A 14,849-nucleotide genomic window follows, 5' to 3' on the forward strand; every position below is an offset into this window, starting at 1 on the left:
CCTACCTACCAGCGCACACCAACAAACAGGCAATCAAATCAACAGCCAAAGAGCAGCCAACTAAGAAGAAATCAACGAAGCAGCAAATGATTTCGAAAAATTATAGCAAATATGTTGTATTTGTTGTTGTAACAAGTCATGGAACACATAAGTATCTATGTTTGTATTGTATTGCATTAATGTATCACTTTTTTTTGAAATAATTTTTGCACTGTTTGCCCACTCCCGCAACCGCTGACTTGGCTGGCTTCTCGCCTCCATGGCTGCTCCATAGCTATACTTGTTGTTCTTTTTGGTTGGGCAGTTTTGCAGAAAAAACATTGATATAAATAATTAAGCGCAGTAAAAGCATTATAAATGAAAAAAAACTATCATACTTATGAAATATATCAAATTTAATTACGAGCTTGTGTAGATATGTGCAAGGCAAGCATGCACTGCATTGAATTTTTAACTCTAGCTGTTTCTATTATACTTTTTTTTATTCTAATACTTATGAAATCAGTAAAAGCAGAATTATTGAATCGTTAGGAAATTTTTTTTTTATCAAAAATGAATTAAGTGGAAGGCGCCAAACAAGCGGCAAAGAAAAGAGTACAGGTGTGGCACACTTAAATCGATTGGAAAGAGTAACGAATTTGAAAAACAAACTAAAGAAATAATTACTTTTCTATAAGAACATCAAAAAACACGCTAAAGCAATTAGGAGCGGCAGCGAAAAGTGTTTAGTATCCGGTATAACTGGTAGCATTACTAAATGGCATGACAAACATCCTTCGAATGATTAATAATGTGAACTAAGTCCATTATCATCATATAAAGAAGATTGTAATGAGTGCATTTAGGTTAAATGAAGTTGGTCGCTGGAAGGAAAAAACGTATGGTCCTGCCAGTCTATTATTGCGACAAACTCAGTACACCTCGGAGAGAATTGAATACATCGTTCGTACGGTAATATTCAACAGGAAAGTGACAACTCAACTTTGTATATTCAATCGCGATTTTGAGCTTCAGTTTTATATAAAGATACAAGAAGTCAGAATAGTCGACTCTGTAATCTGTATACTCGCCAGCGAGAAAAACCGAAACGTATACTGTCCGCGTCCCTCTACGCTGTTTAAAGTCAAAGCCGGTTTAGCTGATGACTGCCGGTGACTCGAAAACCTTCGAACAGCGTGGAGTGGCGCGAGCGCGATGGAGAAAGCAGTACAGGGTTGCCAATATTCGACGGACCCATCTGGCAACCCTGAATCTTTTGACAGAGACGTCATATCGCTTAATGACATACCGCGTTGGAAGCGTCAGTCCAAGCAGATTTTTACTATGGAACCGTACACGCCACGCGAGCGCTCCGAAATTGTTGAAATTTACATTCAACAAAAGAAGTCAATTATGAAAACTCAACGTGCGTATAAAAATTAAATAATGTGAAAAGTGCGCCTTATAAGAACGTTAAACGTTTGTACGAAAGGTTTTCGACTGGTGATGCTCTTTCTAATCCAAAGAGGCCAAATGAAAACCGACAAAGGCATCGCCAAGGAAATCTCAAAATCGCCGTTCTCAGCAGTTGGGCATTGCTCGGACCACTTTACAACGAATTATCCGTATTGATTTGCATTTATTCCCGTATAAGATTCAATTGATGCAAAGATTGTTGCCTGCGGACAAGCCTCGTCGATTGGAATGGGCCCAAAGAGTCATCGAAATGGCTGAAGATCCGTCGAAAATGGGCAACCCTGTTCGTGCGATCGAGAGAAAATACCGACGTGGGAGGCGAAGGACCGCCTCCCTTCTGGACATTTTACGTCGTTACATGCACAGCCATTTGGATCAAATTCTAGAAGATCTTGAAGAAATGGCCGAAGACACGAATCAAACAAGTGAAACAAGAAGTGATGCCCAGCAACTAAACAACCGAATGTTTAAGTAAGATTTCTTGATTTTGCTGGGATTTTGGAATAAAGTACTAATCCGCATAGGCCGCGTTCAAAAGAGGCTACAAGATCCCACGATGAATTTTCACGATGCTGCTGAAGTTTTGAAGGCTCTTCAAAATTATTTCGAAAATGAAAGAGAGGCCATCGTTGATAGTTCACTCTAGGAAGGGATAATTTTAAGTCAAAAATGGGACGTCGCGACTGAAAGACGCCGAAGAAGAACAAAAATTATGGATGGTGACATTTCGATTGATGCAGGTTTGAGTACCAACGAAGAAGTGAAAAGGGTTTTGAAGGGAACAGTTGATCGATTATTTCAAGGAATGATTGGAAGATTCGTACGGTTGAATTAAATTGATGAAAAATTTGGATTTCTTCTCGATGTTAAAGGTCTTATTTATCAGAAAAAATAATAAGATCTAAAAAAAAGTGCAACGAATTAGATCAATTCTACGCGAGGGATATTGATGGAAATGAACTTTAAGAAATTCTTGACTGTAGAATGTTGCTCACGAGCCGAAAAAACACCATTTCAAGTCCAGAAAGACTCCTCGAATTCATTGTTCAGTTCGGAGATAAAAGCGTGTTCCCGAAACTTCCCGTCGCTATCCAAATTCTACTGACAATAGCAGTTTCCATTGCTAGCTGCGAGAGACCCTTCAGCAAGTTAAAACTTATACTGTTTTATTTAATTAAGAGCTACAATGGAAGAAGAATGATTGTGCGACTTGGCGTTATTAAGTATCGAAAGGGATGAAACTGATCGCAATTGCAATTTTTTCGCTGCCATGGGCGCTACGTCCTCCAGGTACGCTTCTGAACTTAGTGGATATTGAGCTTGACTCAGGAGACAAAAATAGTATATTAATTACCAAACTGCGTCGCGCTGAACAACAGCACAGATCTTCATGGAGGGAGGCAAACACAGCTGTAGTGGATTTTTAGTTGTGAGTCGAAAGACAAGTCTCACACTTTTAAGCTTTAACCACTTTTTGCCCCCTCCATGAAAAAAAAACACAAACAATCCGCGTCAAAAGAAAGTGTACACCACATATTGATAATTTTTGTATATTATTATTATTTTAATTTTAATTATTTTTTTATAAAAAAATTTCATTCCAAATAAAAGAAAAATTTTATTTTATATTCAAACTTTGTACAAAATTAAAAAAAATTGTCAAATTCTCTTCAAGATTTCAAACTTTTTAATAAGAATATCTGGAAAAAAAATCTCACTTCTCAACCGCAAAAAACTTATCCTTTCCATCCTTACTCCCGCATTATTTGCATTTTGGCTGCTAAAACAAGCAAAAAAAAAGAAAAAATACACACTTACACAATGCTCAGTGGCGCCAGCAAGAGGAAGCGGGCAATCGCGATAATAGTGCTAACACACGAAATTTAGCGAAGTTCTCAACCATCTGTGTGATCCTTCTGCCAAAAAAATGTGAAACACAGGTGGCGCTTAAAGCAGTAAGAAGGCGTTGGTCCTAAGCAACGACAGGTGGGCATTCCCACCACTAAGGACTGGTAGCGGCAGGCTAATCACCTACCCTGTCAGAAATCAAAATAGATTAACGAAACCAACGCAAGACTGAGTCTTGTCGAGGTCATTTGCTCCCGAGAGGAGTGAACAAGGAAAACAAAACAAATCTAGAAAAATGTTCAGTACGCAGTTTTGTAGTTTCTTCAGTTTTGAGATAATGGACTATGAATAAGTTCGTTTCGGTTTTACAACAGATGGCGTAACTTGATTATTATTCCATCGATCCACATTTCCAAACATTCATTGGAGAGCTACTGTCGTAAGGCACAAACGTCAGTATAAGTTTTTTATTTGAAGCGTAAACAACAATATTTTTACCACACTTGAAAATGTCGAATTTCGTGCCAAATAATGTGTTTTTGCGGGGAATTCTTCTTCATTATTTTAATATGAAGAAAAAAGCAGCCGAAAGTCATCGTATCTTGGTGGAAGTTTATGGTGAGCATGCTCTATCTGAGCGAACGTGCCAGAAGTGGTTTGCACGCTTTAAAAGTGGTGATTTTGGCTTGGAAGACGAAGAACGCGAGGGTGCGCCGCCAAAGTTCATGGATACCGAATTGGAGGAATTGCTCGATCAAGATCCGGCTCAAACGCAAGAAGAGGTTGCAAAAACTTTGGGAGTTGATCAATCAACCATTTCCAAACGTTTAAAAGCCATGGGAATGATCCGAAAGGTAGGCCATTGGGTGCCGTATGAATTGAAGCCAAGAGACGTTGAACGCCGTTTTATGGCATGCGAACAACTGCTTCAACGGCACAAAAGAAAGGGTTTTTTGCATCGAATTGTGACTGGCGATGAAAAGTGGGTCCATTACGACAATCCAAAACGTCGGGCAACGTATGGATACCCTGGCCATGCTTCAACATCGACGTCGGCGCAGAATATTCATGGCCTGAAGGTTATGCTGTGTATCTGGTGGGACCAGCTGGGTGTTGTGTATTATGAGCTACTGAAACCGAATGAAACGATTACGGGGGATGTCTACCGACGACAATTGATGCGTTTGAGCCGAGCACTGCGAGAAAAACGGCCGCAATACGCCGATAGACACGACAAAGTTATTTTGCAACATGACAATGCTCGGCCACATGTTGCACAAGTGGTCAAAACATACTTAGAAACGCTCAAATGGGATGTCCTACCCCACCCGCCGTATAGTCCAGACCTTGCGCCATCCGATTACTATCTCTTCCGATCGATGCAACATGGCCTGGCTGACCAGCACTTCCGTAATTACGATGAAGTCAAAAAATGGATCGATTCGTGGATTGCGGCAAAACCGACCGAATTTTTCACAAAGGGAATCCGTGAATTGCCAGAAAGATGGGAAAAAGTAGTAGTAAGCGATGGACAATATTTTGAATATTAAATTTGTAACCATTTTACGTCAATAAAGTTTCAAATTTCGAAAAAAAACCGCACGAACTTATTCATAGTCCTAATAATAAAATGCAGATTTCAGCTGGCTCAAAAATCTTGTTGATTTTTGACAATTTTTTGTACATATTACATTTAAAAAATTGAGCAGCATTCGTTATATTGGTATTGTTCAATTGTCTTGGATATCTACCATAAACCTTTTCTGCTCCTCATAAACTTCTGGATATTGGCTCTCTCAATTTGTGATGTGCCTATTAATGTTTTTTTTTTCTATATATGGAGAGACTTACAGTTTCACCAGGACTGGCTATTAAATAATGAAACTGACTCTGCTACAAAGGAAGTACCTATGCATGCTCCGAATGCCAGCAACCGCCTGCTAATTAGGGTGAAAGCCTTTGCGTTACAGCAGACATTGGCAAAGCTCTTCCCACAGCTTGCCTTTCCAACGCATCACAGTCGCTGATCTAGAAAAAGTTGAGCACACCTAATGCACTCCTCAAGTTCTACCCAAGTTCTTGCAATAAATTGTAATAAATTATAAATTTTCACCTGCAAGCAACGGTGCTCTTCAACACCTAATTAAAACTGGCGCAATCGCACCAAATTTGGCAGTGCGGAAAAACTCAGTGTTCAAAACAGCGAAAAGTTTAAAACAAAAACAAAAAAAATGCACAGACAAATATTCCATTTTAGTCAATTTGCCACTGACCTTCCACAACATGCCTCAAGGTTACTGCAACAGCAATTTTACAACGTACAACTTTTATGCTGTCAAGCAGCACAGCAAAACGAAATGGAATTCTGTGTCGCGTACACAAAAGAAAAATACACTCATACACATACACATGATTTTACAAACTTCTATATATGTATTTGTATGCTTTCATGCGAGTGTTGATGCTCGTAAAAATGTCGCATCCGTTAGCAACATTTCCAATAATGGACTGTTGCATGGCAGCCTGCTGGCATATTATACGCGTACAGTCGTAATGCTGCCAAGCCTCGCTGTCGCTGGCCAGTCGCATGATTTGTTGCCAACAATGTGCTGATATGATGTTGATATGTGTGTGCCTCTGCTGTTGCTGTTCGGCACCGGCATGGAAATTTTCTCCAACTCCACCGCATCTTGCATGGCAAGTGTGTCAGTGCGGTGGCGCGTGAGTGTGTGTGCGTGTGTGTATGCAATCACTTCGACTTTTGGTCCAACGTAGAATTGGTGGTCAACGTGGAGCGCCGGCAAATAACTGCGTCTTATGGAAATTACACCAACATATATTGTAAATAGAAGAGTAGCAAAAACAAATCAAGTATTTTATGTATTCACTTGTTTTGTTGGGTTTTCGTAATAAATATAATATTTTTATCTTTTTTATTTAATATTTTCTTATGTTGTGTTAAATATTAAGAACTAAACTTTGCGTGGTTACAAACAACAAAAATTATTGCCGTGACTCTTTTCTACGCTTCTGGTTTCTCACTTGCCGCAAAATCATGTCAATTTCCTGTCGCTTGCGTTTTAATGTCAACTTGAGCTTGTTAGTTTAATAAAAATTCACTGGCGAACAAGTTTATTGGGAAATCCGGAAAAGTTGCAATTTCCACTTTGCCATAGTGTAAGGAGGTTAGTGGAGTAGGTTCTTCATAAAATAAATATTCCGTATGAATAAAAATGAGTGAGAAATTTCGTATGAGCCAACAAAATGTTTGGACTCTGAAATTTATCTTTTTTAGTCAGCAATAAAGTAAATTTGTGTACATAAATTATTTTGCTATAGACAAGGCATAGGCAAACATACATACATACTTATAAATAACCGTTGTTATTATCATTTCAGTTAGAGTTTTTATATATTTGATGAAATTTTGCGCCCTGCAGGCCTGCCATCTCATGTCGCTATCTCTGAAAATTATTTACTAATCTAATTTAATTATTTTTATTATATGGATGCAGAGCCAAAATCTCTTGCTTTTGAGAAAAGAGGAGTTTTCTATTTGTGCCTTCAATTAAAGACTAAAATAATAAAAATTTAAGCATTAAAAAAAAAACTATAAACTATGAAATCGTGATCAAATTAAGTAGATAAATGTGCGAAATAATAAAATTTTATTATAAATAAAAAAAAAAACACTTACAGCGCAATGTTCCACAATTAAAAAATATCGATGTGACTTTGTATGGAATTTCAGGAATGTGCCTCTAAAATATTAGCGTATTTAACACAAATGCGTATTTTTAGCACTGGAAAGGGAAAAAAGTGAAAATAGGATTAGTGAAATTGCAAAATTAAAAACATACTTGCTAAAAATACGAAGTTTGTTATTGATAGTTTTGGCCTATACTGGAAAAATTAACATTGATGGTGTGAAAACTGTTTTATTGCTTTTTAAGATATTCTCCATGAGGATCAAAACACTTTGAACCACTTTGAACCACGAAGCCTTTTTCTCCAGTCGCCTCTTTTCTTCTTACTTTCTCAGACTTGGCTGGTAAACAAAATGCAGAGAACACGGCTGCTCGGCTTGCCGAGGTGTTGGACACTCGGTCTGGGTCCAACTGATCATGTTGACTATTGTTTAGGTGAACGATGTTGTAATAGTTTATTTAGTATTAGAATTCCAGTTAGAAGTGAGTGGGTTGACAACATACCTGGTCGGAAAAACTGTTTACGGTCCTTTACTGATTTCTCAAAATTTTATTGTCAAGCGTCTACGGCAAAAAGCCAAAAGTAAGCGTTTAAGCTCGCCTTGCTAATCACCGTAACGTATTTTATGCTGAAATTCTAGCCATAAAAGAGGCTGAAATGTGACTGCCTTTTTTTTTGTGTTTTTGTCGGGACAACTAGCAAGTGCAGCACTCAGAGTCCATCGTACTAGACTTGGATTCCCTTTTAATTTTCTTTACATCTACCCGATCTCCGAAGAAATCTGAGTAGATCTTGTGATGCCAAGGAGCCAAGATGGTCGCTTCTTAATACATCAGTGCCAAAGACCTCAAGTCTGATTTGAGCGAAGGCGGGGCAGACGCACAGGAAATGGTTCGCCGTCTCATCCTCCTCTTCACAAGATTGGCAGAGTACACTGTCTGAGATGCCCAACCTTTCCATGTGCTTCGTCCCACAGAAAGTGGCCCTTCATCAGTCCAACAAGCCGTCTGCACTCCCCTCTTCTGGAGCCATTCTCGGTCATAGAGCGTGCGTAAAAATGCGAAAACAGTGTTTGCCGGCTCATTTTCTGAGCCTCTGGCAGCACTACACTGTATCACTTTTCAAGTACGACTCTTGATGGCATGGAGTCAAGGGGCATGGAGAGGATCGCTGGAGCGAAGTCCATGGCTATTCTATTGTCCAATGCCGGACAGGGGCCGTATCAACTCACATTGTATTTCAGCCTGCAGATGGCCTTCAAGACCTCTCCTTGAATGAAAACATCAAGTGTTGGTAAACTAACCAGAGCATCTAAAGCTGAGTCTGAAGTAGTCGGAAAAGCTCCGGTACAACAGAAGACCACAGTGCGTTGTAGTCTCGATAAGGTCCTCCTGACTCCCACGAGAGAGAGTCTACTCATCCAGACCACCGATGCATAGGTGATTATAGGTCTTACCATAGCCGTGTAGATCCATAGGACCTTGCTAGGAGAAAGATCCCACGTTTTCCCAAAGACACCTTTGCACTGCCAGAAAGCTGTCAGTGCTTTGGATGTCTTTACTATCGAGGATTACTCCAAGATATTTACTTTCCTTGGATAGCTGGATTGTGACTACTTTTAGCTCAGGTAGAACGAGTCCATTAAGCTTCCTTCTTCTGGAGAAGAGGACAATACCTCTATGTCTAAAAAGATTCCCAAGATTCCCATTGTAGTGCCGACTCGCAGGATTTTCCACTTTGATAGGCATGCTGAAATGGAGACAGAGGCGCTACTTAATAGGAGAAGAGAAAACGTCTCTATGTTAGTTACTTTGATCACAGGCCACTGTCTCCTAAGTCGTCATGCTCAAAGATTGAACGTACCGCATTTCGACTATTGCAGAGGTTTCAAGAATGAGAAGCGAGAATTTTGTCAGAGAACTTCACTGTCACGCGTGGCTAGCCACTAGGTTTAGATGCCTTTGCTCATCATTCTAGAATTATACTGATGACTCAAGCAATTTGCACTTACAACAAAATGGTTTAACGAGGAGTAGGAAAGAGAGCCTTATAAGGAAAAGACAGCCTTATTAAGGTAAGAGAACTTTTAAAAAGCTTTTAAAGCGTCGAAAAACCGAATATTTCGGGCATATCACGCGTGGACCCAAATAAAAATGTTTGCAACTCATTGTGCAAGGCAAAATTGAAGGTAAACATGGCATAGGAAGGGAGCAAATGTATTGGTTAAGGAACATAAGAGAATGGACTGAACTTCGGACAATTAGACAGCTCATACACGCAGCGCGAAACCATGAAGATTATCCTGATATAGTATTAAGAATAAATTAAACTAAATTCATAGTTATGTACTTACAAATTTTTAAAATTGAGCATAATACTATAATGTTGTGATCGCTAACATTCTGTAAATGGAATAGATAAATAAAGAAAAAGAGGAGTAGTAGGAAAAACTGCTGCTGTGGTATCAAAATGGGTCGGCAACGGTCTAAGTGAGTTAGTTTAAAGACTGACTGCCACTTCTACTTACCTACCTACCTAACAACCATCCGTTTGCGGAATAACATCAAGACGCGTACCACAAAAGGAGGAGGAGCTCGTTAAAACACCCAACAGAATTGTATGCGCCAATTATTTTAAAAATTTTTTTAGGATCCAACGTAACACCTTTTTACCACAAGGTGATCATGCGAAATCATATTGATGGCTCAATCTCACGGCAAGTGACATGAGGATCTTACTCAATCGCTTCGCGCGAAGCATCAGTATTTTCTAGTACAAGAACTGGTTTTGGTAATTCATAGGTGAGCGAACGCGACCTCAAGAAAATCATTGAACCAGTTTTATAAGAAACTTAAGCATGATGCCTGCTCACCGCATAATTTTGTAAAATCTTCACGGTTTTTTTCGAGATGAATTTTTGAATCCAAAAAAAATTATCAAAATGTTCCGAGTGCATTTATGGCAAAATATGTCACACTTTCCCATCCTTAAATATCTGAAATGGCATCTGACAACACCAGAAGTGCCCAAGATCAGAAATATAAATAGCAACCCTCTTAGTAAAATTCATAATATATCAATTATTTAGTCTCTGCGTATAACGAGATAAATGCATTTAATTATGCATTAAACACAGTTTAATTGGTTGCATGGAATATTAATTCAGCCGGCTCTGAAGTGCACATGACAATTCACGTGGCACTGATTCAGTGGCTAAAGGTTAGCAAAAGCGTTGCACTGGAAGTAAGTCGGGAACGCAGGGAGAACAAAAAGGCGCTAAGAAGCTTAAGTAATTGAGCTGAGCGGAGTATGGAAATAGTTGGGGTAATATAGGGAGCCCCCTTTAATGTTAAAAATATTAAACATTAATGTCAAAAAATTAAAAAAAAAATGTACAAAAATCGCATGCCATCTATCATCTAAAAGAGCAATAGAAGTAACTAAACTTATCGAATTGCAATATAGAAAAAATCACATATATAAAATATGTTGCGATTACTTTAGAGTAAACAATGTGAGTACCGTTTTTCATCAACAATTTGACAAATACAGGTTAGTTGAAAAATTAAGAAGCAAAACTGAAAGAATGCGAATTTTTAAATGAAACTATTTTTTTTTTAATCAATGCAATCTTCTTCAACTTCCATACACTAATTCCTATGATACTCCCATAATTTGATAAATCATATTTATTTATGTATAGAACTTTTGGGTATCGAGTATTTTGGCATTGATACCTTTAAGAGTTTGGTTTTTGGTTCTGCAAATTTGTTTTGGAAACCTATTAGCAGCCACCATAGCCAAATGCGTTTATGCGTGATTACCTTTCGGCAGAGGCCGAGTTCGAAATCCACATAAAATGAATGAATGGATGATAGAAAAGGCCCTGTATAATAGCAGTCCATATGAAATGTTCAGAGATCACTGGCATAGTTTCACAGTTCGAAAATTTAGGGTATTCTCAGGAATTTTTTTACAATAAAAAAATGAGAAGCGATATTTAAATTTTTTAGGCTTTTTATTTAACTTCTTTTACATACAAAATAATTTTAAAAGTGACACTGAAGTTCACCCTCCAGAAAAATTGGACCTGGACGGTGTTGTTCATATTGGCTCTTCTATTTATCTGAAACGCAAAAACCCAAAAAATTGTTAACGTATAACTGTAGCTAAGTCCCACTACTATGTAGAATAAAAACAAAAAATGGACGAAATGGCGCGGTTTTGAATTTGACACTCTAAAAATCGAGTTTTTTTCAGTTTTTTAATAAAAAAAAAATATACGAAATAATTGAAATAATAATATGACTCTAGTACGGGAGAAAGCCATTGATGTTGTGAACAACATATTAAATTTTCAAGTGATTTGGTTGAATTTTTTTTGTTTTTTTGACAACACCAGGCCGAAAAAATTTGTTTCGAGATAAATGAGTTTGAGGTACAGGAGCGCGCGGACCTCTTTCTTCCTAGTTAATGGGCGGTAGAAGCTATAATATTGGGAATTTCCGCATGAAAATTTTCCAGTATATTCTTAACCCTTTGCGCTCGAGCGGTGCCTCTAAGGCGCCACTGCATGTGATGCAATAACTCGAGCGGTGCCTGAGAGGCACCATTCAGATCGATGTGTCTAAATGTCTTATCTCGTGTGATTCTATCGCCAGAGGAGATGAAAGCTGTACCGCAAACTGGTTATGTCACAGACACAAGCAACCTTTTCAGCGTAGCCGACAGGGCCACCAATACATAAGTCCCGCGGCACCGCTTTCATCTCCTATAGCGAAGTAGGACTTTGTCTTCGACATCAGTTCGAACTCAGCCTTCTTGGCGATCGCAATATTTCTTTCAAAGTTAGTGAGCCTAATAAGTATGGAACATGACGACAAAATTACTTCTAGTGAAGATGAGTTGAATTTTTCTGCACTAACGAACCAAATTACATCACTACATAGACAACTTGTCCAGGGGAACGAAGACAGAAGTGATGAACATAGCGACCCCGTTAGAGGAGTAAGAAGATGAAAAAGCCGATTAATCGATAGTGAATCTGAAAGCCAAAGTGATTGTACAGAAGAAACTGAACATTCAGAATGGTCACTGTGCACAGAATCCGAAGAAAGTTAACAATAACGAACTCATGAAATAAGCGGAAGCGCGTGAGATTACTTTCGAGTTGCTGGTTCACCCGACGAAATATCGAAAAAACAAAACGTAGATTTTTTGAAATTTCTAGAAATTTCGCCCTCTTAAAGAAAAAAATAAGAAAAAAAATCTGAGCGGAGGTATTTTTCACAAACGAAAAAAAAAAAAAATAAATTTCTTCAAAAATTAAGAAAATAAAACAATTAAAGGTTTTCCAAAGAAATACAATTTTTTCCAAAAAAAATTAAAAACAAATCTTAAAAAAAATGTTTTTTACAAATTTGCTCATTTTTGCACAAAATACAATTTTTTTCAAAAAAAACAAAAAATTTGCGAACAAATAAAAACTTTTCCCATAACACTTTTGCAAAACTTTCATAATTGTTGCATAAACAAATTTTTTCTAAAAATATAATTCCTTATAGAACAACAAAAACAATAATATTTAAAAATTTTACAAACACGAAGGAATTATTCGAAACAAAAAAAAATTTTTATTGTAAATTTCCTCATTTTTGCAAAATCAACAATTGTTTTCCAAAAAAAAATTTACTCAGAAATTGAAATTATCATTAAATTTTTATTCAAACAAATCAATTTTTTTTTCTGTTTCCAAAATGAAAGGTAAAATTTGTTCTAAAAAATTTTTTTTAAGTAAATTTCATCCCAAAAAATTAAATAAGAAATTAAAAAACAACAACAAACATTCCAAAACAAAAAATAAAATTTGTTCCAAAAAAATGTTTTTTAAGTAAATTTAATCTCAACATATATAAAACAAGAAATTAAAAAACAACAACGAACATTCCAAAACAAAAAAAACTAGGGTCTGTCAGACTCACGCACGGTAGAAGTGAAACTTCTAAGTTGGTTGTTCCATGCATGGGAGCCCCGGTTTAGATCTCTCCCCCCTCTCTCGTGTTAAATTCAGGTTTTCATATTTTTTTTTCTATATCACTCCACATAAATTTGTACTATTTATTTTTGTCCTTATTAGCTTCAAATTTGACACTTGGGTGCAGTGTTGCACTTGACGCTGACATTTCTTTGAACTTCCAATGGTATTTTTTGCCTACTTTTGGCGCGTTAATCAATTTGCTTTGATCACCGAAACGGTTGAAATGTCATTTTACAACCTTCTACTTCAACTATCGTCACTCGTTTGGCAAACGCACTCATTGTATCGCTTCGTCTCCTCCATACCTACCATCTATTTACTTCACAGCAGTTTCTTATTGCTTTCCCGCTTACACACATTCAATCGGCGCTTTATCTGATACTCACACAGAGCACTCATTTGCACGGGCTATGGCTATCTATAATACCCGTTGTCGGTTGTCGATTGTCGGTTGCCTGCATTTCGCCAGTCTACTTCAATGCTTACTTGTGTGCTATATACATTTCAGTTCATATTATTTCGAAATTATTCGCTACAGGGTGTGCTAGAGACGTTTGCATTTTTGCACTGGTTTATCTTCTAGAAGAGAGAGCGACAGAGAGAGCGAATAGGCGAGAGTGGGAAGGAGAAGCTGCTCCTTGGCCCCGCCCATTTGACGGATTTCGGTAACGCTCCGAACTTACCGTTTCACTCGCCTATTTTCAATCTGCCTTGGGGCCCCCGACGCGCCTAAAGAAGTTTCACTTCAAAAATAAAATTTGTTCCAAAAAAATTTTTTTTAAGTAAATTTCATCCCAAAAAATTAAGTAAGAAATTAAAAAACAACAACAAACATTCCAAACCAAAAAATAAAATTTGTTCCAAAAAATGTTTTTTAAGTAAATTTCATCCCAAAAAATAAACTAAGAAATTAAAAAACAACAATAAGCATTCCAAAACAAAAAATAAAATTTGTTCCAAAAAAATGTTTTTTAAGTAAATTTTATCTCAAAATATAAAATAAGAAATTAAAAAACAACAACAAACATTCCAAAAGAAAAAAAAAATTTGTTCAACAAAAAAAATGTTTTAAGTAAATTTAATCCCAAAATATAAAATAAGAAATTAAAAAATGGTAAAAAGAGCCGGAGACATTTGACTTAAAAAAAAATTCATACCAAAATTTTCAACATTAAACATTTACCAACATGTTTTCAGTTTACTTCTTATCGCAAGCCTACAAACAAACCAATTTTCAGAAAAATGTAAGTCCGAGTCTAAATTACTCGGAGCGTTTGACATGGAATCGTTTATGAATTCAATGTTTAGTACTAGACACTCAAAAGTAGGTTGTTCACACCTAATCAGTATGGATAGTTTAAGTTATCGAGTACTGGAGATTCTTTTAGCATCTAGAACTTGCATCTATAAGTATTCAGTCTGTCCAACACTACTATTTACAGGGTCCGGCACTCGAAGTGTAACCAACTTCAGACCGCTCGCGCAACTACCCGTGCATCAGCTGTCTGTTAGTTGGCTAAATAACAGTCCAGAGTATTGTTTATAAGCGCACGCAAGCATTTTGCCGAGAGTAAAAGCGAAAAAAGAAAACCAGTAATGGATTTGAAACGTAATAGTGTGATTGCATTATAGTTGGCTGGAAAATCACAAGCAGCGTTTGTTTGTGAGCTCGATACTGGTAGCATCGCGAAGCGTCATGGAGGTGGAAAGCAAGTCGCAAGCGAAATCCTCGACGAAGTGCCAATCAAATGACGAAAGAACTGAAAATATCTGACCGTAACATCCGCCGCATACTGAAAAC

At 37.3% G+C, this 14,849-nt stretch overlaps 1 protein-coding gene across 2 annotated transcripts in view; it reads right to left on the minus strand.

Annotated features, from left to right (window-relative positions):
- Nucleotides 1-14,849, minus strand: part of LOC128857409 (dual specificity protein kinase splA) — a 164,020-nt gene that overhangs the window by 103,918 nt on the left and 45,253 nt on the right. For both annotated transcript variants that reach the window (XM_054093166.1, XM_054093164.1), the window contains exon 2: nucleotides 7,001-7,106. The gene's annotated coding sequence lies outside the window, so the exon portion shown is untranslated. The remainder of the gene's footprint in view (nucleotides 1-7,000; nucleotides 7,107-14,849) is intronic.

Source organism: Anastrepha ludens, chromosome 3 (genome assembly GCF_028408465.1).
Source record: "Anastrepha ludens isolate Willacy chromosome 3, idAnaLude1.1, whole genome shotgun sequence".
NCBI lineage: Eukaryota > Metazoa > Arthropoda > Insecta > Diptera > Tephritidae > Anastrepha > Anastrepha ludens.